Genomic DNA, 8,909 nt, shown 5'->3' on the forward strand with positions numbered 1-8,909 from the left:
TGTGTGTAACGGGATTAAACCCCCAGGGGCTGCCGGGCGTGGCGGCGCACACTTAAACCCCCAGGGGCTGCCGGGCGTGGCGGCGCACACTGAGACAGGAGGACCCTGCAGGTTCAAAGCCAGCCTCAGCTACTTAGTGAGGCTCTCAGCAACTTAGTGAGACCCTGTGTCCAAATAAAATATAGGGCTGGGGGTGTAGGTCGGAGGTGGAATGCCCCTAGGTTCCATCTGTCATACTGCAAAATAAATAAATAAATAAACAGATAACCCCCCCAGGGGCATTCTACCTCCAAACTGCATCCCCAGCCCTATTTTATTTTATTTTTTTAAATTTTGAAACACAGTCTCACTAAGTTGCTGAGGGCCTTAATACATTACCACGCTGTCCTCTAACCTGGGATCCGCCTGTCTCAGCCTCCCAAGCACTGGGATTACAGGCCTGCACCACCACGCCTGGCTTATTTTGACTTGCACTTCATAGTTTTCTTAAGATATCACTGTGAATCCTTTTCCAGCTTGGGAATATCATCGAGGTTTTGAAATCATCAAAATGCCTATACAGATTGAGCAACCCCAACCCAAAATGTTCCCAGACGTGAAACTTCTTCAGCACTGACATGAGGCCACAAATGAAAAACCCACAACGTGAAACTTGGTTCCACGCACAAAATTATTTTTAAAAATTGTGAAGAATTTCCTTCAGGCTATGTGTATAAAGTATATGTGTAATATTAATGAATTCAGTCCCATCCTCAAGATATCTCATACATATGCAAATATTCAAACCCCCATCCAAATCAGAAGCACTCTTGGTCCCGAGCATTTTGTTTCTTTTTTTCTTTTTACAGTATCGGGGATGGAACCCAGGGGCAGTCTACCTCTGAGATACACCCCCAGCCCTATTTTTATTTTTTATTTTGAAACAGAGTCTCACTGAGTTGCTGAGGGCCTCGAACTGAGATGCTCCTGTCTTCGCCCCCCCCCCCCCAAAGCTGGGATTACAAGCATTTTGGATGGGAATACTCCACCTGTACTTGGAATCTATTTCTTCCCTTGTTTATTTAGTTTTTGCGGTACTGGGGATGGAACCCAGGGGCATTCTACCTTCAAGCTACATCCTCAGCCCTATTTTCATTTTTATTATTCTTTATTTTGAGACAGGGTCTCACTGAGTTGCAAAGGACCTCACTAAGTAGCTGAGGCTGGCCGCGGACCCTGATCCTCCTGTTTCAGCCTCCCGAACACTGGGATGACAAGCCTGCGCCACCATGCCCGGCTCAGCCCTTGTTTTCTACTTGGTCTTCCTTGTACTTTATTCTTGGGTCTTCTATAAGCCTAGTGATTTGTGCCATCTTCCTTCCTTCCTTTCTTTCCTTCCATTTGCTTTTGGTTTTAGTTTTATTTTTGCAAGAACTAGAGTCCAAGCCCAGGGCCTCATGTACACCAGGCAGATACTCTACCACTGAGCTACATCCCCAGCCTGTCTTTATTTATTTATTTAGTCCCACTGTTAAGCATATGAAGCCACGTGTGGTGGTGCACGCCTGTGATCCCAGTACTTGGGAGGCTGAGACAGGAGGATCACAGGTTTGAATCCAGCCTCAGCAACTCAGTGAAGCACTCAGCAACTTAGCTGTGTATGTGTCCAAATAAAATAATAAAATGGAGCTGGGGGTATAGCTCGGAAGTGGGGTGGTAGAGTGCCCCTGGGTTCTATCCTCAGCAACACAGAGGAGGTAGGGGTAGGGGGAGAGAGGGAGAGGGAGAGGGAGAGGGAGGGAGGGAGGGAGGGAGGGAGAGAGAGAGAGAGAGAGAGAGAGAGAGAGAGAGAGAGAGAGAGAGAGAGAGAGAGGTCTTAGATATTGAAGCAGTTGAACACAGCAAAGCGGAGGAGAGTGCCAGAACTTTGTGGCAATGGCGCCCTCTAGTGGTATGCATCTATTCCTGTTAAGTGAAAATTCAATTAATTTGCATTGGGCAGACACTTTGTTTTATGGTTAATAATAGTCTATTTCTGATTTTTGGCTCCTCTGGCATTTCCCAAGATGATATCTTGGCTCTGGATCTGTGGTTGACTATCTAGGGACCCTGTAAGGTGAGAGAGGTTAAACTAAAAATCTGTGAATTGGAATCCATTCTTCGCATCATGAAATAGAATGTTGGGAGGTGGGGCTGGCCTGTCCAGCTTTAGCAAGCACCCCAGTGATCCCGATACCCAGTGGTATGGAAGCCGTGGACATCCTCTTTCATGGGACAAATGGCCAATGTCCCCCAGTGGACACAAAACGGCCAGGGTACGCTCACGGCTGTGGTTGGAGTTGCTGGTTAAGTTTCCATCTTCTGGTCCCAGCCTGGGGCCACATGGTGCAGAGTGCACACAGGAGCGGCTGTCGGCTGGCCCTCGCCACCAATCTGTCTTTCTCCTTATCTTTCTCTCTACCCTTTTTCTTTTCTTTCTCTCATTTGTCTTCTTTTTCCATTGCAACACTAGGGATTGAACTCAGAGACATCCTACCACAGGGCTTATTCTTTACTTTGAGGCAGGATGGCCTTGTCCTTGCAATCCTCCTGCCTCAGTCTCCAGAGTAGCTGGGATCACAGGCATGTGCCACAGCTCCCGGCCTCACTGTTGACTCTTGAGGCGCCAGATAAACGTTAAGGGGCTGATGGGCGTGGTGGCGCACGCTTGTAATCTCAGCCTTCGGGAGGCTGAGACAGGAGGGTCATGGTTCGCGGACAGCCTTGGCTACCTAGCGAGGCCCTTTGCAACTCAGTGAGACCCTGTTTCAAAAATAAATAATAAAAATAGGGCTGGGGCCGGACGTGGTGGCACACGCTTGTAATCCCCGCGCTTGGGAGGCAGAGACAGGAGGATCCCGCAGGTTTGAAGCCAGCTGCGCTGGCTTCTTAAGAGACCGTGTTTCCAAGTAAAAATATAAAATAGGTCTGGGAGTGTAGCCCAGAGGTAGAAGGGCTTCCAGAAACCCCAGTACCACCAAAAAAATAAATTTAAAAAAAATAGGGCTGGGGGTATAGCTTGGAGGTAGAATGCCCCTGAGTTCCATCCCCAATACTGAAAAAAAAAATTTTTTTTTCCAGGGCTGTACAAAATTGGGAAGTTCTTTTTTTTTTGTACATTCTATTGTGCACATTATCACCACCAGTATCAAATAGTGTCATAAATCAAAAGCTCATCCACGTACTTTCCCAAACCTGGAATATCCTGATGTTTCATCAGGTGGGTGGACGCGGAGTCAGGGAACTGTTGGAGGAGGGAGTGGAGTTAAAGGTCAGAGAGGCTGTTCACATCATCAGGCTTTTGCCGGCTTCCCAACACCAATGTGAAGATGACGAACCCTTCTTTGTCCCTCATAAGGATACGACAGTTTGGATCTGAAATATTCCCCAAAGGTCCATGCGTTCAAGAATTTGTCACCAGCCGGTCTTACTATTGGAGGTAGCGGAACTGTTAAGTCATGGATGAGCTGAGCCTGGTGGCACACGCTTGTCATCCCAGTGAAGGCAGAGGCAGGAGGATCATGGTTCTCAGATGACCTCAGCTACTCAGTGGGGCCTTCTGCAACTCAGTGAGACCTTGTTTCAAAATAAAGAATAAGCTGGGCGAGGTGGTGCACGCTTGTAATCCCAGCATTCGGGAGGCTGACACCAGAGGATCGAGGTTCGCGGACAGCCTCAGCTACTTAGTGAGGCCCTCTGCAACTCAGTGAGACCCTGTTTCAAAATAAAGAATAAAAAATCGGGCAGGAGGTGTAGCTCGGAGGTCGAATGCCCCTGGGTTCCATCCCAAGACCCACACACACACACAAAAAAAAAAAAAAAAATGAAAGAAAGAATAAAAAAATAGGGCTGGGGGGTGGGGGGTTAGCTCAGAGTAGAATGCCCCTAGGTTCCATCCCTAGTACTGTTAAAAAAAAAAAAAAAAAAAAAAAAAAAAAAAAAAAAAAAAAAAGCAAAATAGAGAGGGATGGCCAAGTGGGAGGAATTTAGCTTTTTGGGGTGTGCCCTGGAAGATCCTGGTCTCTCTTCATCTTCTTTCTTTAATACTGAGTATTAAACCCAGGAGCATTCTACCTCCTTGCTATACCCTTAGCCGTTTTTCTTTAAAATTGTTTTTTGTGGAAACAGGGTCTCTCTGGGTTGCCGAGTCTTGCTACCTTGCTGACGCTGGCCTCAGACCAGTGATTCCCCCGTCTCAGCCTCCCAAGTGCTGGCATCACAGGCTCATGCCCCACGCCTGGCTCTTCCTCGCTTTGCTTCCCAGCTGCATGAGTTAGCGGCTTCCTTCACCATGTGCTCCTACCATGATGCACCGCACGGCCACAGGCCCGAGGGCAGTGGGGTCAACAACTGTGGACTGGAACCTCCAACACTGTGAGCCCAAATCAACCTTTTTTAGCCAAAGCCCTCACTCGAGTATTTTGTTATAGTTACAGAAAGTTAACAGGAAAGGGCTGTTGGCTTCTTTGAGATGTCTGTTTTCTTTGAATTTCAACTGAAAATACTGCTTTCAGTCTACGGGCGCTCATACCAGGTCAGTGGTGTGGGCTTCGGCACACGGTTGGCCTGGCTTATTTCCTCTGGGGAAGGTCCCAGACCCCACCAACACCTGAGCTCAGAGGGCACTCTGAAAAGAGGTCCTCCTGCCTAGCACACGGGAGGGAAATCTCAAAAGATAACATGATTCTATTATCACAAACCAGAGATGGCCTTAGGGTAGAACTGGCCCTGGTTTTCGGCTGCCACTGGCAGAGGCTCCACGCCATTTGAGTGGCATCGAAATCGACAGGAGGAATTCTACTGAACTCATGCAATTTGTTTCCTCCCCAGGATCTGGATCTTTTGACATTTTCTGATGGGTGGGAAATGATTAAAAAAAAAACCTTCATTTTTATTTTTTTACGGTACTGGGGATTGAAACCAGGGGCATTCTACCTCCAAATGACAACCCCAGCCTTATTTTTTTTTTTTATTCTTTATTTTGAAACAGGGTCTGAGTTGCAAAGGGCCTCACTAAGTAGCTGAGGCTGTCCCCGAACCATGATCCTCCTGTCTCAGCCTCCCAAATGCTGGGATTACAAGCGTGCCCACCACGCCTGGCTAAAAATGAATCTTTATGTCATTCAACATTCATTAAAATAGAAACATGTATGCTGTTAAAAATGCATTTAATATTTTTTAACATGCTGACACTTTGAATAGTAAGCTTCCTCCTCTTTTTTTTTTTTTCCCCCCCTCAGGTCTGGGGATGGAATCCAGAGGCATTTGACCTCCGAGCTACACCCCCTGCCCGATTTTTATTCTTTATTTGGAAACAGGGTCTCACTGAATTGCAGAGGGCCTAAGTATTGCAGAGGGCCTAAGTAGAACTGCAATCCTCTGGTCTCAGCCTCCCAAATGCTGGGATTACAAGCTTGTGCCACCATGCCCTGCTCTCCTTATTTGGTACTGGGGAGTGAACCCAGTGGTGTCCTGCCTCAGAGGTACACCCCCAGCTCTATATTAATTATATATATATATATATATTTTGGTGGTACTGGGGTTCCTGGAAGCCCTTCTGCCTCCGAGCTACACTCCCAGACCTATTTTATATTTTTATTTGGAAACAGGGTCTCCTAAGCCAGTGCACGCGGCTGGCTTCGAACCTGCGCGATCCTCCTGTCTCTGCCTCCCAAGCGCGGGGATTACAAGCGTGCGCCACCACGCCCGGGTTCTATTTTAATTTGAAACAGGTTCACTAAGTTGCCAAACCTGTCCTTGAACCTGCAATCCTCCTGTCTCAGCCTCTCAAGTTCTGTACCCTGAGCCTAGTTTAGTAAACCTTCATTTAGTTTCTCTAATAAATGTGTGGTAGCACCTCACTATGGTGTTATGACTAATGACGTGGTCCTGGGAGTCACTCTCAGGATGGGCTTAGGGGATTGGCTTCTTCAGAAGCTTAGGGAGCGAGCATTGGGACTGGGGACCCGTGACTAGCATCGAAGGCATCCAGTGGGGATGTGCTAAGTAGACAGACAGGAGCGTGGCGATGGGGATCAGAGGACCGTAGGACGGGTGCGGCGGCGACGTGGGAATTACAGACTGTGGGATCAGCCGGCTGCTTCTCACCACCGCCTAGTGTACACAGAGAGTCTCATCCGATAAGGACACAGGAGAATCCGAAGGCCCTGCTGGTCCTCACCCTCTGCAGCTGCTGGAGAGAGTGGTTGAAGCAGAGTCCAGGCCCGACTATGGGCTACAGAGAACTCTGACTCTTGATATCCCTTCCCTTCAGCCCCTGCTGTCTCACATAGAAACCTTATTTTTTTCTCTTTTTGTACTGAGGATTAAACCCAGAGTCTTTCTACCCCTGAACTATACCCCCAGCCCTATTACTTATTTTTTTATTTTTTTTTATTTTTGGTACTGGGAATGGAACCCAGGGGCATTCTACCTCTGAACTATACCCCCAGCCCTATTTTTTATTCTTTATTTTTGAAACAGGGTCTCACTGAGTTGCAAAGGGCCTAAGTAGCTGAAGCTTTCTGCAAACCATGATCCTCCTGTCTCAGCCTCCCAAACACTGGGATTACAAGCGTGCCCCACCACGCCTGGCTAGCCCTTTTTTTCTGTTTCTATTTTTTTGTGGTGCTGGAGATTTAACCCAGGGACATTCTACCTCTGAGCTATACCCCCAGCCCAACTTTTTATTCTTTATTTTGAAACAGGGTCTCACTAAGTTGCAGAGGTCCTCCCTAAGTAGCTGAGGCTGAGGCTGAACCTGGATCCTCCTGTTTCAGCCTCCCAAGTACTGGGGTTACAGTATGTGCCACCATGCCTGGCTGCCTTTTTTATTTTGAAACAGTTCTCGCTAAGTCGCTGAGGCTGTCCCCGAACCTGCAATCCTCCTGTCTCGGCCTCCACAGTACTGGGATTACGGGTGTGCACCACTGCCAGGCCCAGAAAGCACTTTCAACTAGCACTCCCGGCACTGGGCCCTCCACCTGATGCTGATGCTGACCTCCCTTGGGCTTCACCCACTGCTCCTGTTGGCCACAGTTTAATCCAAACATAGTTAATGAAAAAACTCACAGCTGGCTACGGGAAACCATTGCTGCACACTGAGTAAGGCAGAGCCCTGTGTCTCTTCTACTGTTACAAGGACACTAGTTATTTTGGACCAACTGCATTCATGCCTCATTCCTGAGTAGGGCAGCCACCCACAACAGCGGCAGGTGGGGCAGGATTATCGTGGGGGCTCCAGTGGTGTCAGGGGGAGGGAGGGACGCCAAGGCTTGCTGGAGCCAAGTGGAGGGATTCGGGCGTGCTGGGTTGGTGGGAGTGCCTTGGAGTGGTGCTCATATCTGCCTGGTCAACACCCAAGTGGCTAGACGGGATGGACTACAGGACGAGGCTCTGCAGCGTGTGGGGCAAGAATGGGTGGAGATAAGCAAACAACGGGGTGATCGCCAGGCGTCCAGCGTGGCCTATCCCCAGACCTCGCCTTGCTCCAATCAGTTACCACGAGTGCAGCTCAAGAGTGCTGGTGTCCCACCGGGTGTGGTGGTGCACACCTGTAATCCCCGTATTTGGGAGGCTGAGACAGGAAGATTGCAGGTTCAAGACCAACTTTCAACAACTTAAAACCCTCAGCAACTTAGCAAGACTGTTTCAAAATAAAAAATAAGAAGGGCTGAAGAGTATAGCTTGGAGGTAGAATGCCCCTGAGCTCATTTTCCCAGTACTCCCTACCCCCCAAAAATGCTGGCATCCCCCTCGCCAGCGCCCTTTTGATGTTCTGCTGAAGAAATGCCTTCTAGCCACTTCCTGTTATTATGAGGTGCCTGAGCACATTACATGTGACAGTCAAGTCACGTATGTACCTCCTATGCCCTTGGACTATGTTCCCTCTAATGTGTCAGAAATTCCTACAGGGCCAATGCTCCTCTTGTCCACCACTGTATTAGCTCCTAGTGGCTGCTGTAACAAACGACCACAAACGAGGTGGCTTATAACAACAGACACTGCTCTGTCACATTCTACGGCTAGACATCCAGAGTTAAGGTACTGGCAGGGGGACGCTTCCTCTGGACTCAGGGAAGGGTCACGCCTTGCCTTTTCCAGCTTCTGGTGCCTCGGGGCTCTTGGTTTGTGGTACATCACTCCAGCCTCTGCCTCCGTGTGACCACGTTCTCTCAGTGCCCGTGTCTCTTCTGTTACAAGGACACGGGTTGTGTTCACCTCATTCCAAATTCATCTACCGAAGCCGTGCCAAGTATCTTAGAACGTAACTGTACTTGGCAATAGGGTCTTCACAGAGCTAGGTTAAAATGGGGCCAAGAGTGTGACTGCTGCCCTTAGATTAGGACACACACAGGAGGGAGGAGAAAGCAGAGGCCAGACCATGTGGAGAGGCACCAAGACAGCAGCCATTTGCAAGCAGAGGGGGGAGCCCAGGGGAAACCAGGCAGCCAGCACCTCTGGGGGGCAGTGGATTCATGTTGTCGAAGCCACTGGTGTGTGGTATTTTGTTACTCAGACCTAGCTAATATACTAATCACATTGGATAGGGCCTAGCCTAATTCAGCTGCCCCCTTCTGAACTTGATGACAGCTGTTATGACCCTATTTCCAAATAAGGACATTCACAGCTAATGGGTGTTTAGAGAAACGATGCATCCCCTAACAGACGCTGTGAATTCAGATACTGGCTAAGCAGCTCGGCGGTGATCAACACATGGCCGGGGGCTTCAGCTGCGCTGGGTAGGCGGGTAGGTGGGAGGAGAGTGAGGTAAAGTACTCTGGGTCCTTCTCGCTGGGTCGCTGCACGTTGGCCGTCTCTACTGCAGACTCGTCTGGTCGGCGGTTCTCCATACAGTCCTCTCTCCAGGTCCTAGTAACTGTTCTTGGCTT

Source organism: Muscardinus avellanarius (assembly GCF_963383645.1).
Source record: "Muscardinus avellanarius genome assembly, chromosome: 3".
NCBI classification, from domain to species: domain Eukaryota; kingdom Metazoa; phylum Chordata; class Mammalia; order Rodentia; family Gliridae; genus Muscardinus; species Muscardinus avellanarius.